This window comes from Loxodonta africana, chromosome 2 (genome assembly GCF_030014295.1).
Source record: "Loxodonta africana isolate mLoxAfr1 chromosome 2, mLoxAfr1.hap2, whole genome shotgun sequence".
Taxonomy (NCBI): domain Eukaryota; kingdom Metazoa; phylum Chordata; class Mammalia; order Proboscidea; family Elephantidae; genus Loxodonta; species Loxodonta africana.
The window spans coordinates 93,275,895-93,302,620 of NC_087343.1; the positions used below are offsets into that span (position 1 = coordinate 93,275,895).

A 26,726-nucleotide genomic window follows, 5' to 3' on the forward strand; every position below is an offset into this window, starting at 1 on the left:
TTAATAGATTCCTATTTTTAAATACTACCCAACCAAAAACCTAGTGCCATCGAGTCGATTCCGACTCATAGTGACCCTATAGGACAGGGTAGAACTGCCCCATAGAGTTTCCAAGGAAATACTATAAAAGTCTTAATGACGTGGTGTGTAATGCCACATCTTTTCTAATAGTATTGAAGAAATGGTCTTGGACTAAATTACTAGTGAGTGGTCACCTTAGTTTAATAGGGTATTACGGAGGCTCAGGTCACTGGTTTGAGTCTACAAGTGGTTTGTTAGACTAGAGTTCCCTAGTCTTGGAGTCCAGTTTGTATCCAGCTGGTTTTGTGCCGTTAGTAACAAGAGGATCAAGGCACAGTGTATAGATAGACCAAATATTTTAATGCCATCGGTGTTTTGTATCTTGTTTCTCTGTGTGCATCGTGAGTGATTAGTCTTATGTTTATTATTGAGCATTTTCGTTAGTTTAAGGCCAGAAAAGTTTGTGCAGTTTTAGCTACTGTATTATATTTACTTGAATGTTTTCCTTTTTGCAGATTTTGAGGAAAAAAAAAAAAATTTCTCCCATGTTTTTTTCTGCTGTGAGAGCATTCTGTATCTAAAACTGCTAACAAATTTCTTTTTCAAGAGAGAGAAAAGGTTAAATAAAGGAGTTTGTAACTGCTACGCCCTGTAATTTTATGGAGTTGCTTTTCGTGGTTCTCATTATTTTCTCTCTTCCCTAGGGATGAGGAATGGTGGTAAAGAGGCATTGTTCCCCTCGTTCACCTTCAATTATATAGAGAGATTTTTGACAGTGAGCCTGCAGTAATAGGCAGGCTTTGGGCTGAATCTAGCCCACAGATATATATTGCCTCCTTTTACTGTATTTGGAATATTTAGTAATTAGTTGCCACCATTTGAAAACAGGGAGATTATCACATTTAGAATTGTGGATTTCTAGCATCTCTTGAAAAATCACAGGATTTGGGTATACCTGCTAGACGTTCCTGCTTGGCAGTGGTGGTTCAAGCTGAGTAGTGGTTGCCCATTTTATAGGGGATTCTGAACTCTTCAGTGGCTTTGCCATTGATACTACTTGCCTGGCACTTAGCTAGGTTTTAACCTGGACCTGATATGCAGGATTCTCATGCCTGAAACTTTAAGAAAAAGAAAATAAGAAATAATAATAGTACCTTTTCCTTTAAAAATCATCTTAACTGTCTCTATGAAAATAAAATCTTTCTTAATTAAGTCAGTAATTGCCAGTGGTTAATGTTAGGACCTGTAGAGTTCATTAACTTTGTCACTGATTGTAGTATAACTGGGTGAGTCATTGTTTCTTAATTAAAATGGCGATGAGAATTGCAGAGATTAGTTATGGACAGAGTGGTTGCTGACCAGGATGCAGATGTTATTACTCTATTATACAAGATGTAGAGCATTATAGTAGGTGCTTCAAGGGGTACAATGAGTAAGATGCCCCTTTTCTCAATGAGTCCTCCTTCCTGGGGAGTTTTAGATCTAGCAGGAAGTTAAGTTAACCAGTTACTATAATGCAGGCTGTTGTGTGCAGTGAAATCCATTCCGACTCATAGCTACCCTATAGAGCAGGGTAGAAGTGCCCCATAGGGTTTTCTAGGTTGTAAGTTTTAACAGGAGCACATTGCCAGGGCTTTTCTTCTGTGGAGCCACTGGTGGGTTCCAACCACCAGCCTTGTGGTTAGCAGCTGAGTGTTTTAACCATTGTGCCACCAGGGCTTCTTTAATGCAGGCTGCATTAAGATAAATATCGTGAATAAAGTGTGAACAAAGCATTATGGGGGTTCAAAGAATGAGAAGCTTATGTAATTAGGATCAGTTAAGTCTTGAGGAAGAGTAAACCAAAAAAACCCAAACCCGTTGCTATCCAGTCGATTCCAACTGATAGTGACCCTGTAGGACAAGGTAGAACTGCCCCCTAGGGTTTCCAAGGAGCACCTGGTGGATTCGAACTGCTGACCTTTTGGTTAGCAACCATAGCTCTTAACCTCTATGCCACCAGGGTTTCCTGAGGAGGAGTAGCAGGAATTTTTTCTCTCCTATTTAAATGTATTTTCTGAACAAGAGGTCTTTGAGGCCCTTTGCCTGATTATAAGGTGAAGAATTAAGAGTTAAATGAATATTAACTTTTGGCTCTTAGTGAAGAGTTTTTCCTTATGAACTCTTATTTACCGACAGCTTTGAAGGGGTGCCTGTAGCTACTGAGATATAGAGCATCCCCAAAGGCTAAAATTTGCCTGGAGCAATGATTAGCTTACTGTGTGGAAGCCAGGCAAACACTGATAAAAACAACAAGAAAAAGAAGAACAGCTGTAAATTAGGAAGAAGAAAGGGAAAACAGGAGTAGGCCTTCTGGTTGCCTTACTCTTACCTCTTTACTGGTTCTGAGGAAAATGAGCAGAATGAAACCTGCCCTCAGGAATAACTGAAACAGTACCTGCAGGGAAAAAAATTATAATATTTAAGAACAAGAACAGTATTAACTGTTGACATTTCTTCGTTGCTAACTATATGACAAGAACTGTTCTGATTGCTTTACATCTTTTGTTTTAGTTAACTATTGCTACATAATAAAGCACTCCAAAACTTAGTTGCTGAAACAATAACAATCATGTATTTGCTCATGATTCTGCAATCTGAGCAGGGCTTAATGGGAACTGTTCCATGTGTTGTCTGTTACTGTATACGCAAGGTGGCTTCTTAACTGATAAGTCTCATTAGCTGGGATGGCTGGAACAGCTAGTGGATAGCTGGGCATCTCTCTCTTCATGTAGCCTCCCCATGTGACTAGTTTGGCCTTCTTCACAGCATGGCATTTGGGTTCCATGAGTTATTGTTCTAGGAGGATGGGCCCCAGTGTAGTCAGCACTTAACCAAGCTTCCTTGTTTATCACGCTTGCTAATGTCCCAATGGCGAAACCCAGATTTAGCATGGGAGGGAACTATACAAGGGCATGACTATTGGGGGGTACCAAAGTAACAGTGTACCACATGTATTATTCATTTACATGTAATACCAGGTAATACTAGAAAATAAGTAGTTGAGAGGTGGGATGGGAGAAAGTCAGATACAAGCTCTTTCTTCATTTAGGCCCAACATGGTAAGTTGTCTTTTATTATACAATTCAACTATCCCCACAATAGATGTTGCTTTTGTTATTAGATGCAGCTTATTGGTACTTTTTCATATGCCTGATCATGTCTCAGGAAGCCTTGTTGATGTAGTGGTTAAGTGTTAAGGCTGCTAACCAAAGATCGGCAGTTCGAATCCAACAGGTGCTCCTTGAAACTCTGGGTCACTTCTGCTCTGCTGTGTAGGGTTGCTATGAGTTGGAATTGGCTCGACTGCAGGGTTTTTTTTTTAATTTTTGATCACATCTCAACAGAATTTGAGATACGATTTTAGACTGTGATTACCTAATTCACTGAATAAAACAGTGGACATCATGGGGGACAGAAAGAAATATAAAAGACATCTCCGGTTTTCGAGAGAACTTTAATTAGCTTTTGTTGTATTGGGGTTAGATATTATAGTTAGGAGAATGATATGCATAGATATATAAAATTTTAGTGATTGAGGGAACCCTCTCATTGCCCAGATGCAGAAGCAGACTTAGAGTGGCTTGCTTAAGGTTACATAACTAGGTTGTGGTAGAAGTGGGAAAGAACCTAGCTCTCATAATTTTTCAGATATGTTTAGACTTCCCTAGGTGGCACAAACAGTTAAGTGCTCCACTATTAGCCAAAAGATTGGTGATTTGAACCCACCCAGAGGTGCCTTGGAAGATAGGCTTGGTGATCTGCTTCTGAAAGTTCACAGCCTTGAAAACCCTGTAGATCAGTTCTACTCTGCACACTGGGATTGCCATGAACTGAAATTGACTCAGTGGTAACTAGCAACAAAAACAACGTCAATATTTATAATTAGTTTTTTGGGGGAGGACAGGGAAGGCAGTCTCAGTATTTACTAGTCATTTATCCTATGCCAGGTACTTTACATAGATTGTCTCATTTAGTTCTCACAGCTATACAGTGAGAATTGATATCTTCATTTGTATGGAGAAAACTGAGTGATAGAACTACAATTCTAATGCAAATACTATGCTTTTCCTTTGACTTGCACCCTCCCAGTCTGTGTAATACAGAGGCATATGTGCACCCACACAGATTTCATATACTTCAGGGCTGGCCAGTCACTGGGTAACCCAGCATCTTTAAAAATGGCTTGGATGATTTTGGAGCAGTTTAAATGAACATCTACTTGAGAAATAGTGTCTTCATTTTTTAGATCCGTATCTTTCACTGTAGGAAAGAAAAACTTTGTTTTACCTCCTTTCTTCATGAATCAGTAACTTCTATCTTTTTTTTTTTTGGCTATACCCCTGTTGAAAGATGCAAAACAAAACCAAACCCAAACCTGTCACCATTGAGTCAATTCTGACTCATGGTGACCCTATAGAAGAGAGTAGAACTTCCCCCGTAGAGTTTCTAAGGCTACAGTCTTTATGGAAGCAGACTGCCACATCTTTCTCCTGCAGAGCAGCTAGAAGGTTAGAACTGCTGACCTTTTGTTTAGAAGCAGAACGTTTTAACCACTGTACCATCAGGGCTCCTGAAAGATGGAAACCAAAAAGCCAAACCTGTGTCTGTTGAGTGGATTCTGACTTATAATATGTGAATGCATGTCTGATTATTAAATAGTATAAAAAAATCATACACATAATCGTGGTAGCCTTGGAAAAATCCTACGGGCGAGACATTACTTTAGCCAAATTTCTATATTCATTCTGTATTCATGGCTGTAACATTCAGTGTTACTTTCCCTTTCTGTAATATAGTTGTCTCAAGCTAAGACTTAAAGATCCCCCTCTTTTAAGACATCTTTGTGGTGCAGTCACACAAATTTAATATACTTCAGACTAGACTGGGTTCACATTTAAGACACATGATAGAACCATATCCTTCCTCTGTCTATGCCTATGTGTAAATATTGATCTATCTCTAATTTTTAAATAAAACTTTATTTTGAGAGGAGTCAGTAACTTGCATCTCCTCTTTTGAGATATCTGCACACTCACATGCAGTTGTAAAAAAATAATGCAGAGAGATCCCATGTACCCTTCACTTATTTTCCCTCAGTGGTAACATCTCTTCATAACTGTAGTACAGTATCACATCCAGGAAATTGGCGTTGATACAATCTACCTATCTCACTCAGAGTTCACCAAATTACATACACTTTTATGTGTGTGTATGTCTGTGTTGTGTGTTTGTTTCTGTGCAGTTTTGTCTCATGTAGATTCGTGTACTCATCACCATGGTAAAGATAAAGAACAGCTTCATCACCACCAGAATCCCTTGTGCTGCCTTTTTATAGTCAAACTTACCTCCCTCCCTTTTCCCACCCATAATGGCTGGCAACCACTAATCTGTTCTCCATTTTCTCATTTCAAGATGGTTATATAAGTGGAATCAGGCAGTATAAAACCTTTTGGGATTATTATATGTCCCTCAGCATAATTCCTTTGAGATTCATCCAAGTTGTTTGCCTAGAACAATAGTATGTTCTTTTCATTGCTGAGTAGTAGTCAGTGGTATGGATGTACCACAGTTTAACTGCTCACCCATTGGAGGACAAGTGGGTTATTTCAAGTTTTGACTATTATGGAAAACGGCTATGAACATTTGTGTATATGTTTTTGTGTGAATGTATGTTTTCATTTCTCTTGGATGAATGCCCAAGAGTGCAATTGCTGGGTCTTATGGTAGATGTGTGTTCAGTTTTATAAGAAACTGTGAATCTGTTTTCCAGAGTAGTTGTGTCCTTTTATGTTCCCACCAGTAATGTATCAATTACCCTGTATTTCTCTGTATCTTTGCCAGCATTTTGTGGTGGTATCATTTTTATTTACCCATTCTGATAGATGTGGTGGTGTTATTAGGTGCTGTAGAGTCAATTTTGACTCCTAGTGACCCCATGTGAGAACTGCCCTGTAGGGTTTCCTAGGCTGTAATCTTTACAGGAGCAGATTGCCAGGTCTTTTCTCCCATGGAGCCGCTGGGTGGGTTCGAACTGCTGACCTTTCAGTTAGCAGCTGAGTGTTTAATCTTTGTCCTGCCAGGACTCCCTGATTGATGTGTATATCTTTTTGTGGTTTTAATTTGTATTTCCCTAATGACTAATAATGTTGAAAACCATTTCTTAGGCTTAGCCTTTGCATGTAAATTTTAGAACAAGCTTGTTCATGTCTACAAAAACTTCGCTGGGATTTTCTTAGGAATTACATTAAACCTATAGATCAATTTGGAGAGAGTTGATGTCGTATATTGACGGCACTGAGTTTCTGTTTTATTGACGTAATACGTGTTTCCATTTATTTAGGCCTTTGATTTCTCTGATCAGCATTTTGTAATCTTGTCCGTATATAGATCTTGTACATCTTTTGTTAGATTTATACTTTAGTTTTTATCGTCTCTGGAATGATTTTGTAAATGGTGATGTGTTTTAAATTTGGGTTCCATGTATTCACTGTTAATGTATTGAAATGTGGTTAATTTTTGTATGTTGATCTTGTATCCTGTGACCTTCCTCAGTTCCCCTTTTAGTTCTAGGGATTATTTTATAGATTCCTTGGGATTTTCTACGTAGACAAAAAAACTGCACATAGGTGCAGTTTTCTTACATCTGTTTGCTTTATTTTTCAAATCTTATTGCAGTAGCTGGAACATCCAGTACTGTGATGAATAAGAATGGTGAGAGCAGACATCCTTTCCTTGATCTTAGGTAGAAAGCATTCAGTGTTTCATCATTAAATATGATGCTAAATGTACGCCTTTTTTTTTTTTTTTTTTAAGATCAATTTGAGGTAGATTACTTCTCTCCCTAGTTTCTGAGAGATTTTACTGGGAATGAATGTTGAATTTAACCACATGTTTTTTCTGTGTCAATTCATGTGATCATATGAGTTTTTCTCTGTAGCCTTTGATATGGTGAATTACATTGATTTTTGATTGTTGAGCCAGCCTTGGAATAAATCCCACTTGATTATGGCGTATGATTCTTTTTAAACATTAGTGAATTCAGGTTGCTAGTATTATGTTGAGGTTTTTTTTTTTTTTTTTTTTTTTTGCCTAAGTTCATGAGAGATACTGGTCTCTAAGTTTTCTTCTGATAGCCTTGCCTGGTTTTGGTATTTGGTAATATTGACCTCATAATGAGTTGGGAAGTACTATTTTCTTTTTTATTTATTGGGAGAGTTTGTGAGGTATTGGTATTTATTACTTCAAGTATTTGGTAGAATTCCCTAGTGAAACCATATGGGCCTGGAATTTCCTTTTTAATTATGAGTTCAATTTTTAAAGGTTGTGGGACTTCATATTATCTATTTTATCTTGGTTGAGTTTTGGTAGTAATGTGGTATTTAAGGAATTGGTTCATTTCTTCTAAGTTGTTGAATTTATGGGCATAAACTTATTTGTATTATTCCCTTATTCTCTTAACTCCTAAAAGACGAATTTAGCAAGATCACAGTGTATAGGAACAACATACAAAAGTCAGTCACACTTCTGTATATTAATCAGTGAACAAGTGGAAACCCAAATTAAAAAACTTGTAAGATTATGTAGTGTGAATATACCATTTTATTCCTGATACTGCTTATTTGTATCTTATTTCCTTTTTCTTTGTCACTCTGGCTAGAGATTTAACAGTTTATTAATTTTTTTCAAAGAACCAGCTTTTCGTTACATTGATTTTTCTGTATTCCTGTTTTCAGTTTCATTAACTTCTCCTCTTAGTTTTATCATTTCCCCCATCTGCTTGCAATGGGTTTATTTTGTTCTTATGTTTCTAGTTTATTGAGGTAGGAATTCAAGATTGTTGGTTTGAGACCTTTCCTATACATTTTCCTTTTACCATGCTTTAGCTGTGTCCTACGTCTTTTGATATGTCTTATTTTAATTTTCATTTGGTTCTGTCTGTATATTTTTAAATTTGCTTTGAGTCTTTAACCCATGGATTGTTGAGAAGTGTGTAGTTTAATTTCGAAGTGTTTGGAGTCTTACTAGTTGTCTTTCTGTTAATTGATTTGTAGTTAGAGTCTATGGTCAGGGAACATACAATGTATGATTTCATTTGTTTTAAATATGTTTGTTTTGTGCTCAGGATATGGTCAGTCTTGTAGAATGTTTTGTGGGAATTTGAAAAAACGTGTATTCTGTTGTTTGGTGGAATGTTCTGTATATGTCAGTTAGATTCTGTTGGTTGGTTATGTTCAGAGCTGTTCTATCTTTGTTAATTTTCTGTTTAGTATTTCTGTAGTCTCCGATAGAGAGATCTTGAAGTTCCCAACTGTAATTGTGGCTTTGCCTGTTTCTCCTTTCATCTCTCATTTTTTGCTTCATTTATTTTGAAGCTCTATTGTTTGATTATGGTTAAGGTTTATGAGTGGCATAAATGGTTTGTGCTTGACTACTCACCTAAAGGTAGTTTGAACCTACTCAGCAGCCCATAGAAGAAAGGCTTGGCGAGCTGCTTCTGTAAAGATTGTAATTAAAAAAACCCTATGGAGTAGCTCTATTTTGTAACACGTGGGGTCGCCATGAGTCAGATTCTACTCAACGGCAGTGGATTTGGTTTGGTTTATTGCTTGGTGCATATACATTTAGCACTGTTTTGTATTCCTGGTGGATTGATTCTTTTATCATTCTTTAATGTGCCTATTTTGTCTCTAGTATTGTCTTTGCTCTGAAGCCTACGTTGACCAATATTAACATAGACACTCTTGCCTTTTTTCTTTTTTTAATTGTGTTTTTGGTGAAAGATTACACAGCAAATTAAGTTTCCATTTAATAATATCTGTGCATATTGTTCAGTGACATTGGTTATATTTTTTCACAATGTGTCAGCATTCTCATTTTCATTTTAGTTGTTCCATTTCCATTTATGTAGCCTCCCTACCCTGCCTCCTTTTTCCCCCCCTTACCTTCTCAACTTTGCTTTAGGGCAGTGTTGACCATTTGGCCTCAGATAGTTGATTTCATTGTTTTTTTTTTAAGAACATAGCACTCACAGGTGATATTGTTCATTTTATGAGTTTTTCTGTTATTTAATGGAAAGGTGACCTCCAAGATTGGTTTCAGTTCCAGGTTTAGAGCAGGGCTTTGAACTAGTTTGTTCTGGTTTGAACCCCTGCTGAGAATTTGCATTTCTAACAAGTTCCACCCCAGATACACTAAATCTAAATCTACAGTTTAACAAGATACCCAGGTGATTCTTACATATAATACATTTTGAGAACCACTACTCAACTAGTGGTTCTCAGAATTGGTCCTGAGCCAGCGGCACTAGCATTGCCTGGAAGCTTGTTAGAAATGCAAATTTGCAGAGATTTGAACCAGACTGAACCGGTTCGAGCCCTTGTTTAACAGGTGTCTCAGGGTGACAGTCTCAAGGGTTCTATCTGTTGTATCCCTGGTCAGAATTGTTGGTAGTGGTAGCTGGGCACCCTATAGTTCTTCTGGTTTCAGGATAGATGAGGCTGTGGTTCATGTGGGCTGTTAGTCCTGTAGAGTCTTTGATTTCCTTCTTTCTTTTTTGCTCCAGACAAGTAGAGACCAATAGCTGTACTCCCCCCCCTTTTTTTTTTTAAGGTTTGTAATTTTTTTTTATAGCATATCTTATTCCATCCTTTTACTTTGTACATGTAGTATTTTAAGTGAATTTATTATAGACAGCATATGATCGGTATAGTTGGGTTGTGATATTGTTTGCCTCCTGCGCCACATCTTTGACTTTAATTGATGTGTTTAAACCACTTACATTTGTGGCAGTTATTGATGTATTAGGGCTTAAGTCTGTCAGTATCCTATTTTATTGTTTTATTCTCTCTGATACTCATTTTTCTGTTGCGCTTTTCTTGCCTTGCTATGGATTACTTGAAGTTTTTTTAGGCTTTCACCCTGATTTATAGTGTTTCTGAAGATAGCACTTTGTGGCATTTTCTCAGTGTTTGTTTTAGGTACTAAAACATACATGCATAACTTAACATAGTCTATTTGTGTCCATGTTTTACCAATTTGAATGAAGTGTGGAAAATTTACTTCCATTTCTGTGGCTTTACAGTCCCTACTTTGTAAATACCATCGTCTTCAGTATTTCTCCTGAGGAATCCCTGAGTGGAGCAAAAGGTTAAGTGCTAGACCACTAGCCAGAAGGCAGTTCGAAGCCACCCGGAGGCTCCTTGGAAGACAGGCTTGTTGATCTGCTTCTGAAAGGTCACAGCCTTGAAAACCCTATGGAGTAGTTCTACTCTGTACACATGGGGTAGCCATGAGTTGGAGTTGACTCCATGGCCTCTGACAACACAGTAACTTTTCCTACTTTGTAAATACCATTGTTTTGAATATTTCTTCTACGTACTATGAACAGCATATCAGGTGGTATTATAATTTTTGTTTTAACCATTAACTATGATTTTAAAATCTCTTGAATAGAAGGATAGTCTATTGTATTTGCCCATATTTTTGCCTTTTCCATTGTTCTTTTGTTCTTCCTGATTTTCCAAGATTCCTTTTTTTTTTAGATCATTTGTTTTCTGTTTAAAGAACGTTCTTAGCCATTCTTTAAGGGTAGGTCTGCTATAATGACAAATTCTTTTAGTTTTCTTTGGCCTGTGAATGTCTTTATTTCACCTTCATTCCTGTAAGATAGTTTCACCACATATAGAATTCATGGTTGACAGCTCTTTTCTTTCAGCACTTGAAAAATTTTGTACCACTTCCTTCTGACTTTTGTGGTTTCAAATGTAAAATCAGCTGCCATTTGAATTGGTTTTCTATAGGTAATGCTTCCTTTCTCTGTGGTTGCTTTCCAGATTTTTTCTTTATCTTTATTTTCAGAAGTTTAATGATAATATGTGAAAGTGTAATTTTTGTGAGTTTATCCTCACTTCTTAAATGTCCTTTTCCAAATTTGGAAGCTTTCAGCCTTTCTTTTTTTTCAACTCCCATCTTCTTTCTCTTCTTTTTATAGAACTCTGATAATGTGGAGTTAGATCTTTTGTTATTATCCCATGGGTCTTAGAGACACTGTTATTTTCTTTTCAGTTAGTTTTCTCTCTGTTGTTCATATTGGATAAATTCTTTTCTCAAGTTCTCTGATTCTATCCTCTGCTATCTGTATTGAGTCCATCCAGTAAGATTTAATTTTGGTTATTTTAGCTTTCAGTTCAACAATTTTCTTTTTTTTTTTTTTAAAGTAACTTCTATCTCTTTGCAGAGATTTACTATATTTTCATTTGTTTCAAGAGAATTTGTGATTGAGTTTTGATGTATTTGTATGATGCCTGCTTTAAAATCCTTTATCAGATACTTCCAACATCTGATTGATGTTAGTATTGGTATCTGCTGAATTGTCTTTTTCTCATTCAAGTTGTGGTTTTCCTGATTCTTGGTAAGATGGGTAATTTTTTTTTTTTTAATTGCATCTTGGACATTTTGACTTTTATAATTTAAAATTGCCCTTTCCTCTTAAGCATAATTAATATTAAAAAAAAATGTATGTTCACCATTAAAAAAAAAAAAGAAACTATTGGAAAACATACACGAAAAACCATTCTTAATTTTACTGCCAAAGAAAACTTAAATTTTTGGGATATTACATGCTTAAGTGCTAGGCTGCTAACTGAAAGGTTGGTGGTTCAAACTCACCCAGTGGTTCTGTAAGAGAAAGACCCAAATATCTACTTCAATAACGATTACAGGCAACAAAACCCTATGGGACGGTTCTACTCTGTCACATGGACTCACTATGAGTCAGAATTGACTCCACAGCACCCAGCAACAACAACATATAAATCTGAAAGGAAGTACATGTATGTATGTTGTTGTTGTCAGATGCTGTTGAGTTGGTTCGAACTCAGAGCAGCCCCATGCACAACAGAACGAAACACGTCCTGGTCCTGTGCCCTCTTCACAGTCTTTGTTGTGCTTGAGCCCATTGTTGTAGCCACTGTGTCAGTCCATCTCATTGAGAGTCTTTCTCTATTTCGCTCACCCTCTGCTTTACCAAGCATGGTGTCCTTATCTAGGGACTGGTCCCTCCTGATAACATGCCCAAAGTACGTGATCTCACCATCCTCGCTTCTAAGGAGCATTCCAGCTGTACTTTTTATTTTGTTCCTCAAGTATGATAATTAACGTTCACTAATAACTTTTTACATATGAGGAAATTGTAGCATAGAGAGTTTTAGATAAACTTTACCAGATTACAGAGCTATCAAATGTTTCAGGACCGGGCTTTTTGACCCCCTAACCTATACTTTTAATCACTTTGGGAAATTCCCTCTCATTCTGTTTTTTTCTCCCCATTATCACTTGAGAAAAAAAATGTTCTTGAGAGAATGAAATTCATTCAGTTAGAATAGTCAGTATATTATCAGCCCCTCTTTGGGTATTCAGATTGTGTTTATTTTAAGTACTTCAATTTATGTTTATAGATATTTGAATATGTCTAAATGCATATATGTATTTTGAAAAAATTATCTCAGGCAGTAGAGGAAAGAGCTTATGGATATTTGAATAAATAAATTTGAACGGGAAGCAATCATAGTCCTTTTTTACAGGTTTTTTTTTCCTTTCAAGAGAAAGTGTTTTTTTAAAACCAAATCAGTGTTAGTGTCTGTTATGAATTAAATGGTGTCCGCCAAAATAAATGTTGGAATCCTTATGCTGACACCTGTGGATTTAATCCTATTTGGAAATAGGATTTTAAAAATTAGACCATACTAGAGTAGGGTGGGCTCTAAATCTAATCACTTCTGGGTTATAAAAGGAGCAGATGAGACACAGAGATACACACACACACACACACACACACACACAGAATACAGATTACATATGAGGATCATATACAAGTGAAAGAATGCCAAGGAACGTTGGCAGACACCAAAAAGTAAGAGAGAGGCTCACAGAAGAAATTGACATGGCTGAGACCCTGATTTTACCCTTTAGCCTTCAGAGCTGTGAGAAAATAAATGTCTGTTTTTAAAGCCACTTGTATATGTGCTACAAGTGTATTTGTTACAATTTGCATTTGTGCATTTGTGTTACAGCAGCACTAGAAAGTGAAGGCAAATTTCTTTCTCATTTATTGGTATATGTGATGGACCAGCAGTCACTGAAATGAGATAATGTGTGAGATAACTTCTACATAGTTGGTGTGTGGGTTATACATATGTATTTATATCTATGTATATAAGTGTATATGTATATATGTATATTTACTTGTAGTGAGCTTAAACATCAGTCACGTTTTAGGGTGGTTGTCTAAGTATTTAGAGGGAATTCCCAATCACTAAGAAAATGTAAAATGTATTTAAAGTGTGGAATTACTGCTATACTTACTACTACTTATGGGGTATAGCGGCGCTCATTGCTGGTGGTATAAGGAATAAAATCTGTTAGATTTCAGTAATTCTTATGAGTCCTGTAAAAATTCTCTACATTTGTTATTGCTAGTTAAAGAGGGGTTAACTATGTGGTTTTTTTTCTATGTGCTTTTAGCCAGTACATAAATTTGATTAATTCTTCACAGAATCAGGGAAGAAGGGAACACAGATCTCTCATAGGAGACTGCATCCTCTAGTTAATATTAGACTTTTTGAATATTATCCTCTTTTATGAACTTTGGAAACCAGTTTTGAAATAATAACACAAGTAGAAAATACCTGGTATTTTTGTTTTGGTACTGTAGTCAGAATTGACTTGACAGGAATGGGTTTGGTTTTTTGTTTTTTCTGTTTAAAGTGATAATTAACGTTTAACAATATACTATCAGAAATCGTACAAAGTCTCACAGTGTTGTGGAGAAGTAGTACTTTTTAGTAAATTAGTATTAATTTTTGTGGAGATGGTATTATTTGCCTAGTGCAGAGGGCCTGTGAGGGAGTACAGTGGGAGTAAAGTTGAAATATAATAGTTAGGGACATATTGTGGTATGCCTTGAATGCCACCGTAAGGAGCTTGTGTATTATAGTGTAGGTAACTGGAATCCATAGGATGCAGTCATCTTCTACACAGGTTTCCAGAAAGGATTTCAGTCTGTCTTCCTTTCTTTTTCTCCTTTGTCCCTTACCCTGATCTAATCAATTACTAAGATTGTTCTATTCTACCTTCTATATTTCTCTGTAATGCTTCTTTTTTTTCTCCTTTGCCTTAGTTCGATCCCTCATTTTCTCTTTCTTCCTGTTGGAATAGTCTTTTAATTTTCTCTCTGTCTCTGATCTCTTTCTGAGCCAATTATTAACTCTTTATCTGTGGCTTTCAAACTTTTCTGACTTCAACCCAAGTAAAAAATAAGATATTTATTATTACCGTGACACAGAACATAACATATGTGTAAACCAAAAAATGAAACATAATTTTCATGAAAAATACCATTTTTATTTACTGTTTGTGATGCGCTCTGATATTTTCTGTTTTACTCTTATTCTACTTAGAAAAACATACTGGTGGAGAACAACTAAATTGAATTTGGGATGCCCAGCAGTTTTAAAAACTGTGTTACTGCCAGCATCTTGCAACGGCAAATTTTATTTGTACTCTTTTTTGAAACCCTTCCGTGTGTCCCCATTGTCTAGATAGTAGTGGCTTTCAAACCTAATTTTGACCGTAACTCACCAAAAAGAATAGATTCTACGTCTGTGACCCAGCAAAGACATAAAAACACACACATGTAACAGGAACAAAAGTTTCCTGAAACAGTACTTAACCTTTGCTACCAGTGATGGACTCTATTTACTATTCTGTTCTATTTTACTTCATTAAAAAAATGCAATTTGGGACCTACTAAATTGTTTTCATGATCCAATGGATATAGACCTGCAAACCTAGACATAAAATTCCAGCTCACTTTATTGTGACGAAGTCATCTTACTCTGCTCTGCAATATTTTCTGTTTCATCAGTAGTATATATCTTATTCCCTAAACTTGCCATGCTATTTTATCTTTTTTTATTTACTGTTTCTTCCTTCTTCCTGCCTTGGTTGCATGACAAACTCCCGTGCATTCTTCTGAATACAGCTGAGACATTACTGAGAATGGTATGGCATAGTGACAAAATAAAAGTTTCTTCTCAAACAGTATAGAAACCCTGGTGGCCTAGTGATTAAGTGCTATGGCTGCTAACCAAAAGGTCGGCAGTTTGAATCGGCTAGGCACTCCTTGGAAACTCTACGGGGCAGTTTTTCTCTAAATTTTTTTTTTTTTATAGGGTCGCTATGAGTTGAAATTGACTAGACGGCAGTGTGTCTGGTTTGGGTTTTTTCTCAAACAGTAACAGCAATGATCTCATCAAACAAACTTGAAAGAAGTATTTTCTTAGAATTAAAACATAACATCTAAATTAAATCAATGTGTGTTAAATTAAAGAACTTTCTGGTTAGAAAGACCTGAAGATAACCTGCTTAGTGGTATTGACATATTTGAATTATTGAGAGTGTAGCAGAAGACATGGTGATAATGGATTCATAGAAAAAGGAGCTTTATTAAGGGTAAGCTTGTCAGTGATCATCGAAGTTCAGTGAAGTGGACTTTTACTCTAAGAATGAAACCTCTTTGTTTTTTTCTTTATCATGTAAATTTTTTATTAAGTATATGAATCATCTTTCTTTGTCCAAGTGCATGGTCAGTAACTAACCCCTCAACTTTTTATTATGACAAATTTCAAATCAGTAGAAAAGTTGTAAGGATAGTGTAATGAGTAACCATATATCCACGTTTTGCCTATTCCTTTCTCTTTTTACATGCATATATATGTTATGTGTACATACATAGCTTACACATTCATGCTGAACTCTTTCAGAGTTAGTTGCAGAGATCTTGTCCCTTTCCTCTTACATTACTTTAGCATGTATTTCCTGGGAAAAGGACAGTATCCTAAATAGCTAAATATAATGAGTTTAACATTAACATTATTCATATTTAAATATCCGTAACTGTTCCTCTAATGTCTTTAATATCTGTTTAGTTTTTTTTTTTTTTTTGATGACTTAATTGTTATGCCTCTTTAAGTCTCCTTTAATCTAGAATAGTTTCCCTAACTTTTCTGTCTGTCATTACATTGGCTTTTTTGAAGAGTCCAGGACAGTTATTTGGCAGAATCTATCTCAATTTATATTGGCTGATTGTTTTTTCATAGATTCTAGTTAACCATTCTTGGCTAGAATACTTCATAGATCATGACTTCTTAGTATATCACATCCAAGGGCACATGATGTCAGTTATCTCATTATTGATACAGTAGATATGTTTGAAGTTGGTTGAGGTGGTATATCAGTCAGGGTTCTCCAGAGAAACAGAGGCAGTAGGACACACACACACACACACACACACACACACACACACACACACACAGAGATTGGTTTTAAGAATTTGACTCATGCAGTTGTGGGGTTGTGGGGCTGGCAAGTCTGAAATCTGAAGGACAGGCTGACAGGCCGTAAACTTGGCATGAGTTGACATTGCAATCTTGAATCTGAAATTTGTAGGGCAGGGTGCCAGGCCTGAAATTCGGTAGAGTTGATGTTGCAGCTTTGAATCTCTAACCTGTACTTCTACAGAAGGGTGGAAGCGCAGAATTTCTATGTTACAGTCTTGGGGCAGAATTCTTTCTCCTCAGTCAGCTGATCATAGGAAACGCTCTATGAGGCCATAGGTGCAGGCTGAGAGAGAGAAGATAATGTAGCAGGACTGGGAACCAGGGGCATTTGGGTCACTCCTTCAAGTAACTTGTGTTTTCAGAGTGTGCTTGAGCCCAATCTTGTGTATACCACTCCCATTTGATGATGGCGCGCTGCTGTGCATGCGTAACTTTATGGCTTGGAGGATCAGACAACACTCAGTTCAGGATGGGCAGCTCAGGTTGCATGGTAACTGTTGCATGGTAAGTGTTAGGTCCCTACAAAGGCCCAGCAGCAAGTCAAAAGCTGTTTTTCAAAAAAAGAGTAATTATCTGCAGAAGGTGGTAGGACTTTGCTCCAGAATCCTAAGGTCTGTGCTGTGATTCACCTCTAGGGGCCTGCCAAAGGCTCCAAACAACATCTCTTTCTGCCACTGACACTTCAGTATCATTGAATCTGCTGGATCATGTGGCTCAAAAGGCCAAGCAACTTGCACAGCTGCCTGGGTCTGTTGCAGAACCTTCCCTTCTTCTGGGCCCTACTCAAAGCTAGTACCTTTTTGAGTCACTTGGTAAATGGCCTGAGGTATCACACCTAAATGAGGAATATGTTGCCCCTAAAATCCAAAGAGGCTCACTAGGCACTGTGACCTTTTTTTCAGTTGTAGGGGGGTACCATTTACCCTGGAAGGAATATCTCCACATACTCCACACCACTGGGCCCTTAGAAATTTCACCGAGGTGGAAGACTCCTGAATTTTTTTCGGATTTACTTCCCACCGTCTAGCACACAAACGTCTTACCAACAAGTCTAGTGTAGTTGCTACTTCTTGCTTACGAGGCTCAATCAGCATAATGTCATCAAAGTAATGGACCACTGTGATGTCTCACGGAAGGGGAAGGCAGTCAAGATCTGTGTGGACTAAATTATAACATACGTAGGGCTGGGAGAGTTCATATACCCCTGTTACAGGATAGTGAAGGTGTACTGCTGGCCTTACCACCAAAGCAAACTCCTTCTGGTGGTCTTTACTAATGGGTATTGAGGAGAAAACTAAAACCATTGGCCGATTCAGCAGTTGCATACCAGCTGATAGGAGATGTGATAATTTGCTCAAGCAGTAGAAGCACATCTGGAACAATAGCTGCAGTTGGAGTCACAGCCTGGTGAATTTTATGATAATCCACTGTCATTCTCCAAGATCCACCTGTTTTCTGCACAGGCCAAATAGGAGCGCTGAATGGTAATGTGGTGGAGATCACCACCCTTGGATCCTTCAAGTCTTCGATGGTGGCACTAATCTCTGCAGTCCCTCCGGGAACCTAGTATTGCTTTTGTTTACTATTTTCCTAGGTAAAGGCAGTTCTAGTGTCTTTTCCTTGGCCTTTCCTATCATAATAACCTTCATTCCAGAGGTCAGGGGACCAATGTGTGGATTCTGCCAGTTGCTGAGTATGTCTGTTCCAATTTTGCATTCTGGGACTGGGGAAATAACCATAGGATGGGTTCCAGTACTGTCTTAGTTATCTTGTGCTGCTATAACACAAATACCACAAGTGGGTGGCTTTAATAAACAGAAATTTATTTTCTTATAGTTTAGGAAGCTTGAAATCTGAATTCCGGGCGTCAGCTCTAGGAGAAAGCCTTATTTTTCTGTTGGCTCTGGGGGAAGGTCCTTGTTCGTTGGTTCCTTGGCATCTGTCTACCCCTAGCTCTGCTTGCTCACTTGCTCGTTTAATCCTTTTTTATATCTCAAGAGAAATTGACTTAAGACACACCCTACACTAATACTGTTTCATTAACATAGCAAAGAAAACCCTCACTGTCCTGAAATTGATTCTGACTCCTAGGGATCCTACAGAACTGCCTCATAGGGTTTCCAAGGGTGTAAATCTTTATGGAAGCAGACTGCCAAATCTTTCTCCTGTGGATCGGTGCTGACCTTTTGGTTAGCAGCCACACACTTTAACCACTGTGCCACCAGGGCTCGTTATCAGAGAAAACACACTCCTAAATGGGATTATAACCACAGATAGAGTGGTTAGGGTTTACAGCACATAATGTTTGGGGGACACAATTCAATCCATAACAGGGACCTACTAGACCTACTGTTATTGTTGGATGCACTTCAGCTAAAACAGCAGTGATTACCTGACTCCCATGAATTCCTACTCTGACTGGTCAACCGTAATGATATTTTGGGTCTTCGAGAATTAGTGTCCAGTACTCTCCAATATGTCTGATTATTTCCTTTTCCCTGATGTCTAGTGACCCTGGTAAAATGGCTGTAAATCCTTTTGGGATCTGGGAGAAAGATTAACAACATAAAGAGTGTAGCAGGTCCTTCCGTAAAGAGACCTGGCTTCCCTTTCATTCAGAGTTGTGGACCTATAAACTGGCTCAAGTCTGGGAACTCATTGAGGAGCTGTGGTTTTATGTTTTGATGATTCAAGTTAGATTTACGTTTACTTGACCTGGAACCCGTTTGCTTATACAGATCAAGTAAATCATTTAGTAGGCTTTCTATTTCACTTCTGGGGACGCCATGATCAACTAGCCAGTGCTTTAGGTCTCTGTGAGTCAGACCATTCTGATTATTGTGTTGACTGTGTTGTCCATTACGGTAACCATACTCACCTTGTCTTTGGTAATTAAGTGCCTCCGGTTGGCCCCTGCTACCCTGGGATCGGAGAAAAGATTGAAGTTGTCAACGATTTCATTTTACTTGCATCCACCATCAACAGCCATGGAAGCAGCAGTCAAGAAATCAAAAGACGCATTGTATTGCGTAAATCTGCTGCAAAGGACCTCTTTAAAGTGTTGCAGAGCGAAGATGTCACCTTGAAGACTAAGGTACGCCTGACCCAATCCAAGCCATGGGGTTTTCAGTTGCGTCATATGCATGTGAAAGCTGGACAAGGAATAAGGAAGACCAAAGAAGAATTGACGCCTTTGATTTGTGGTGTTGGTGAAGAATATCGAATATTCCATGGACTGCCAAAAGAACAAACAAGTCTGTCTTAGAAGAAGTACAACCAGAATGCTCCTTAGAAGCAAGGATGGCGAGACTGTGTCTTACATACTTTGGACATGTTGTCAGGAGGGATCAGTCTCTGGAGAAGGACGTCATGCTTGGCAAAGTACAGGGTCAATGCAAAAGAGTGAGACCCTCAACGAGATGGATTGACACAGTGGCTGCAACAATGGCCTCAAGCATAACAAAGATTGTAAGGATGGCTCAGGACCGGGCAGTGTTTAGTTCTGTTGTGCATAGGGTTGCTATGAGTTGGAACCGACTTGACAGCACCTAACAACACCACCACCCTGGGATCTAATTACGCCATTGCATTTAAGGATCCCAGTTCAGTGGTAGCAGTTCCTGACCTACATATAAGAGCTCTTCAAGGATGGTACGTTCCCCTCACAAATTTATTTTTCACAGTCATAGTGAAAAGTGTGCCTTCTGAACACTCCTGCAGTCGGTGAAGAAGTCTTACAGGATAAATGCACTCTAACTGTCCAGTGAATAACTTCTACAGTATACCAGCTGAGTTTTGGCATTTCACCTTCATTTAGTGTAGGTCACATTTTGGTTCATGTTTTAGCCAACCAACAAATAAGCTGTTAGAAACTTTTATAACCCCTTGATCTACAACATTGAATCCAGAAGCTCTAGCCTCTTGTGCCTGCATCAATAAGTTCAGCCTGATCCAATTTTGTGTTACTCCACCCTTAACCCACACCCTTAATATCCATTCCCACACACATTCCCCGGATTTCTCTGTGTATAAATAGAAAAAATCATGTCGTTCTTTTGGAGAATAGCGCACATCCTCATGGGTCACACTCTGTATTTCACCCTTCAGGAGCTACTGGGACTTGAGTATGGTTATAGGTCAAGAAACAAAGAGAGGTGGTTGGGATGGGTCCTGAGAAGAACGAGCAGCATCTTGTAAGCCATGAGCCTCGGGGAAGGCCGTTACAGATTCCTCAAGCAAAGCAGGGTTAATGTCCTCAGACAGAGGTGGAAGGCCTGTTTCTACTGGCAAAGAAGGCTCAGCAGAATTTAGGAATTCAGTGTCTCCAGTTTCATCTGGACATGTCCATATGTCCCCATTCCAGTTTTCAGGTTCCCATTCATCCTTGATCAGTGCTCTTACTTTAATAGCAGATACCCTGTGATGTTGGGAATTCAGCTTTGTAATTCAGCCACTTGCAAAATGAGACTCCAGGTTTGGTTTTCAGACTTCCCAACTCTATGGGTACAGAAGGTAAGACTTTCTTTCAGGGCAAACTTTCAGGTTACTATGCAGTGCTCGAGCCGAGAATTTGAAGCCCTGAGCTCATGAGCTTACCCTTTTTTGTGCTTTTTCTAGCACAGCTAGGAACAACCAGCCAATTCCATTATACTTGTCAGGTTTACAGAAATGTTCTAAGGTATCAAATATACATGGTCATCCAAGAATTTGCCCCATTAGTATTTGGTTAAGAGTATCCAATGCTGATACTTTGTGTTATCTCTTACCTCTTCGTGCCGTGGGCTATCAGTGTCCTTCTTACTACTGGAAATAGAGCCATCAGTGCCTTAGAATCTAATAAAGTTAGAGAACCAATTCCAGAAACCCCAAAACCAATTTAGAGAATTCATCCATAAGATTCAGCTTCTCTAGAACTACTGTCAGTATGATGTATAGGTATATATGTGTATGTGTATGTATATATGTTTGTATATGTATATATGTATGTATAATCCATTGCCTGATGGCAGCCCAACGTGTTATAGAATAGAACTACTCCTTAGGTTTTTTTTTTTTTTTTTCACCTATAACCTTTACAGAAGCAGATTGCCAGGCATTTTTCTGTGTTGTTGCTAGATGAGTTTGAACTGCTAACCCTTAGGTTAGTAGTCGAGTGCAAACCGTATGCACCACCCGGGGACATGAGTGTGTGTGTGTGTGTGTGTGTGTGTGTGTATTTTATAGATATATATACACATACATATATCTATACATGCATACATACATATATATGTATGTATAGGCATACCTTGGAGATATCGTGGGTTTAGCTGTTCTAGACCACCGCAGTAAAGTGAATATCACAGTAAAACAAGTCACACGAACGTTTTGGTTTCCCAGTGTGTATAAAAGTTATGTTTACATTATACTCTAGGCTGTTAAGTGTGCAATAGCAATAATAGCATTATGACTTAAAAAATGTACACATTGTAATTAAAAAAAACTAACCGTCATCTGACCCTTCAGAGATTAATAATCTTTTTGCTGGTGGAGAGTCTTGCCTCGATGTTGATGGCTGCTGACTGATCCAGGGTGATGGTTGCTGAAAGTTGGGGTGGCTGTGGCAGTTTCTTAAAATTAGATGACAATGAAGTTTGCCCCACCAATTGACTAGTGAAACATTTTTCTGTAGTATGTGATAATGTTTGAAAGCATTTTACCCACAGTAGAACTTCTTTCAGAATTGAAGTCAGTCTTCTAAAACCCTGATCCTACTTTATCAACTAAGTTTACGTAATATTCTAAATCCTTTGTTTTTGTTTGAGCAATATTCACAGCATCTTCACCAAGATTAGATTTCACCAGGAAACCACTTTCTTTGCTCATCCGTAAGATGCAACTCCTTATCCGTTAAAGTTTTATCATGAAATTGTAGCAATTCAGTCACTTCTTCAGGCTCCACTTCTAGTCCTCTTGCTATTTCCACATCTGCAGTTACTTCCTCCACTAAAGTCTTGAGCTCTTCAAAGTTATCCATGAGGGTTGGAATCAGCTTCTTCCAAACTCTTGTTAATGTTGATATTTTGACCTCCTTCCACGAATCACAAATGTTCCTAATGGCATCTAGAATGGTGAGTCCTTTCCAGAAGGTTGTCAGTTTACTTGGCTCAGAGCCATCAGAGGAATCATTATCTGCAGCAGCTATAGCCTTACGAAATGTGTTGTTTGTGTAATAAGACTTGAAAGTAAAAATTACTCCTTGATTCGTGGGCTGCAGAATGAATGTTGTGTTATCAGGGAAGAAAACTACATCAATCTTTTACATGTCCATCAGAGCTCTTGGGTGACCAGGTGCATTGTCAGTGAGCAATAATATTTTGAAAGAAATCTTTTTTCTGAGCAGTAGGTCTCAACAGTGGGCTTCAAATATTCAGTAAACCATGATGTAAACAGATGTGCTGTCATCCAGGCTTTATTGTACCATTTATAGGGCACAGGCAGGGTATAGAGGACAGGGCCCTAGGATTTCCAGAATGGTAAATGAGCAGTGGCTTCAACCTAGTCGCCAGCTGCATTAGCCCTTAACTAGAGAGTCAGCCTGTCCTTTGAAGCTTGAAGCCAGGCATTGACTTCCCCTCTCCAGCTATGACAGTCCTAGGTGGCGTCTGCTTCCAGTACAGGGCTGTTTTGTTGACACTGAAGATCTGTTGAGTGTAGCCCCCTTCATCAGTTATCTTAGCCAGATCTTCCGGGTAACTTGATGCAGATTCTACACCAGCACTTGCTGCTTCACCTTGTACTTTTATGTTATGGAGATGGCTTCTTTCCTTAGACTCCATGAACCAACCTCTGGTAGCTTTAGACTTTTCTTCTGCAATTTTTTTGCCTCTTAGCCCTCATAGAATTGACGAGAATTAGGGCTTTGCTGTGGATTAGGCTTTGGCTTATGAGAATGTTGTTGCTGATGTGATTTTCTGTCCAGACCACTAAAACTTTCTCCATATCAGTAATAAGGCAGGTTTGCTTTCTTATCATTCATGTGTGCGCTAGAGTGGCACTTTTAATTTCCTTCAGGGACTTTTCTTTTGCATTCACAACTTGGCTGTTTGGTGCAAGAGGCCTACCTTTTGGCTTATCTCAGCTTTCGACATGCCTTCCTGACTAAGCATAATCATTTCTAGCTTTTGATTAAAGTGAGAGACAATGCGAGTCTTCCTTACGCTTGAACATTTAGAGGTCATTGTAGGGTTATTAACTGGCCTGATTTCAATACTGTCATGTCTCCGGGAATCAGGAGGCCTGAGGAAAGGGCAGGGGGCGGAATGGCTGGTCAGTGGAGCAGTCAGAACACACACAGATTTACCAGTTAAGTTTGCTGTCTTATATGGGCGTGGTTCGTGATGCCCCCAAACAATTACAATAGTAACATCAAGGATCACTGATCACAGGTCACCACAACAGATATAATAATAATGAAAAAGTTTGAAATATTGCAAGAGTTACCAAAATGTGACACAGAGACACAAAGTGAGCACATGTTATTGGAAAATTGGTGCAGATAAACTTGCTTGGTGCAGGGTTGCCACAAACCTTAAATTTATAATAAACAGTATCTGCGAAGGACAATAAAGCAAAGTGCAATCAAACGAGGAGTGCCTGTATATATATAAAAAGCCACATGGCTGCTACGAATCTTTTGGCTGCAACCGTCAGTCTTTTGGATTGGAGACTCGAACCCATTCAACGGCTCTGCGGGAGAAAGACCTGGCTTCTGTAAAGATTACAGCCAAGAAAACTCTGTGGGGCTGTTCTACTGTGCTGTCAGTCGGAATCTACTTGAGGGCACCCAACAACAGCAGCAACATACGTGTATATATATAAAGGTATTGACTGATTTTAAGGAATTGGCTCATGTGATTGTTCTTCAGATCTTCAAATGATTGAATGAGGCCCACCCACATTAAAACCAAAACCAAACCTGTTGCCATCAAGTCGATTCTGACTCATAGTGACTGTATAGGACTGAGTAGAACTTCCCCGTAGGGTTTTTAATTCTGTAATCTTTAAGGAAGCAGACTGCCACATCTTTCTCCCAGGGAGCAGCTGGTGGGTTCAAACTGTAGACCTTTTGATTAGCAGCCCAGCCCTTAACCACTGTGCCACCAGGGTGCCTTCCATCCACATTATTGAGGATAATCTCCTTTACTTAATGTTAATTGGTTGTAAATCATAACCACATCGACCAAATACCTTCACAACAACATCCAGATTAGTGTTTGACCAAACAACTGGGCACCATAGCCTAGCCATGTTGATACACAAAATTAACCATCACAGGTGGGTTCTATCAGATTTTGCCATTATAAAAGGTACCTTTCACTTTGTAATTATCAATCAATATCAAGTGGTTTTAGTATTCATTGATAATTTTTGCCTGAATCATCTATTACTCGGTTGTAAATTAGTGATCTTTTTTCCCCCTATTATTCCTTTGAATTATTTTAGCTGGTGTTACTCATTAAATGACCTTATGAGTATAGCTGGAAACCCTGGTGGCATAGTGGTTAATTGCTACAGCTACTAACCAAAGGTCGGCAGTTCACATCCGCCAGGCACTCCTTGGAAATGCTATGGGGCAGTTCTACTCTGTCCTGTAGGGTTGCTATGAGTCAGAATCGACTCAACAGCACTGGGTTTGGTTGGTTTGGTATGAGTATAGTTCGGCTTCCCGTTTTACAGGCCTTCAGGGGAAGAGTAAGCTGGGCAGAGATACATAAAAGTAGTCGTTTTTTGTTGTTAAAAGATAAATTGTTTTTGTGGTTTCTGTAATAGTCATTTTTGAGTTTCGTTAGAATGGATAGACATGGGTCCAGTTAGCTCTTAAAACCTAGCAAATAAAAGTTTGAGTTGCAGACCCTGAAGAAGTCACCTTGGCTAATGCTGCTTTATGAAGTCTTGGCTGCCAGCAAGTGAATTGGCCTGATCTGGGTGAAACCTTTCTGCTCAGCGCCTTATTCTTTTGTTTGATATTTTTATAGTGATCTTTCCAGGCACCGAGGTTGAGGAGGGTGCAAAATCAGAAAAAAAATGAATTTAATGGTCAAAGGTGGTAGATAATTGATAGGAATGCTATTTGAGTAAAGTGCTTATAAATAGGCTCAAAGGTTTTAAGTTAAAAGTTTTAAAGGAGTTTATGGGAATTTGGAGGCTAAATCTTCCAAAAGTCTAAATACTTCAAGAGACTCATAGCTGAAGGGGATAGCAAAGTCAGGAGAATAGCTTTTTCAAATTAGCAAAGGGAAGAAATTTGAATGACAGTGTTTTTATTCCTAATAGTAAATATTAGGTGTCTTTTTGAACAGTCATTGAACTTGGCTTTCCAGTTTCTATTTTAGTATATTTCAAAGTTAATGATGCTTTATTTTTTTAATTTGTTGATATATTTAATAAAAATCATAAAGAATGATCACTTTATCACTCTTAAGAAAGCAGTTTTGAACAAATAGAGGGAATTAGTAGCAAGTCAACAAGCATTAACTGTTTCATAGGCACCTCATAGCATTTTGTAAATTGTACACCACATTATTCAGTTGTAGCAGGTGTTCTGTGACTGCTTTTGACAGTTATACAAGTTGGAAATTGCTGCATTATGTGCCTGTGCCCTTAGAAATTCAGAGTGCGCATTAATGTAGGACTCCTCAGGGTCTTTAACCTACTAAACAAGCTTTTTTGTTTAATTCTTAAACATACAAGCATAGTAAACATTCTTTGCATGAGAAACATAGTAACAGGAAGTAGTTAGCTTTCTGTCTGCCAGGTCTTACAGGGGAGGTAGTCGAGAGAAAGAATCCATAGTTTAGACTTTGGAAAACCTAAGTTTCTATTTTTAATACTTTTAATGTAGTGAATCACTCTGTTGGAAAAGTTTTTCATTTCCTCATGTGTCAGTTTTTCCTTCTGTGAAATAAGGTAATATTGCTCCTTTTCTAATTCATAGTGATGTTGAGGATAAAGCTTTTTATAATAATTAAAAAAAAACTTTAATAAAATACTTACAAGACTTTGTACATGGTTCTTATGAAATTAAGTGAATGTTGATACCTGCTTCTCAGGGGACGTGGTAGAGGCATGAATTGTCACAGGATCAGGAACTTGTATAAATGGTAAAACAGTAAATGAATCAACTACATAAATAAGTGGCTTGTTAATGTTATGTAGAGGTACCAATGTTAAGAACTTATGTTTTCATGTAATTTCTACCTTGGACGTGATATACTTACTCTTGTG

The 26,726-nt window shown here is 38.1% G+C and overlaps 1 protein-coding gene across 4 annotated transcripts in view; it reads left to right on the forward strand.

Moving 5' to 3' along the window:
* The window catches only part of RASA1 (RAS p21 protein activator 1), a 127,787-nt gene that overhangs the window by 4,971 nt on the left and 96,090 nt on the right, over window positions 1-26,726 (forward strand). The window lies entirely within an intron of this gene.